This window comes from Bison bison, unplaced genomic scaffold (genome assembly GCF_000754665.1).
Source record: "Bison bison bison isolate TAMUID 2011002044 unplaced genomic scaffold, Bison_UMD1.0 scf7180017864054, whole genome shotgun sequence".
NCBI classification, from domain to species: Eukaryota; Metazoa; Chordata; class Mammalia; order Artiodactyla; family Bovidae; genus Bison; species Bison bison.
In genome coordinates, this window is record NW_011494626.1 from 168,147 (window position 1) to 168,879 (window position 733).

A 733-nucleotide genomic window follows, 5' to 3' on the forward strand; every position below is an offset into this window, starting at 1 on the left:
CAAACTACCACACAATTGCACTCATCTCACACGCTAGTAAGAAATGCTCAAATTCTCCAAGCCAGGCTTCAGCAATATGTGAACCGTGAACTTCCAGATGTTCAAGCTGGATTTAGAAAAGGCAGAGGAACCAGAGATCAAATTGCCAACAGCTGCTGGATCATCGAAAAAGCAAGAGAGTTCCAGAAAAACATCTATTTCTGCTTTATTGACTATGCCAAAACCTTTGACTGTGTGGATCACAATAAACTGTGGAAAATCCTGAAAGAGATCAGAATACCAGACCACATGACCTGCCTCTTGAGAAACCCATATGAAGGTCAGGAAGCAACAGTTAGAACTGGACATGGAACAACAGACTGGTTCCAAATATGGAAAGGACTAGGTCAAGGCTGTATATTTCCACCCTGCCTATTTAACTTACATGTAGAGTACATCATGAGAAACGCTGGGCTGGTAGAAGCACAAGCTGGAATCAAGATTGATGGGAGAAATATCAATAACCTCAGTATGCAGATGACACCACCCTTATGGCAGAAAGTGAAGAGGAACTAAAAAGCCTCTTGATGAAAGTGAAAGAGAAGAGTGAAAGAGTTGGCTTAAAGCTCAACATTCAGAAAACAAAGATCATGGCATCTGGTCCCTTCACTTCATGTGAAATAGATGGGGAAACAGTGTCAGACTTTATTTTTGGGGGCTCCAAAATCACTGCAGATGGTGACTGCAGCCATGA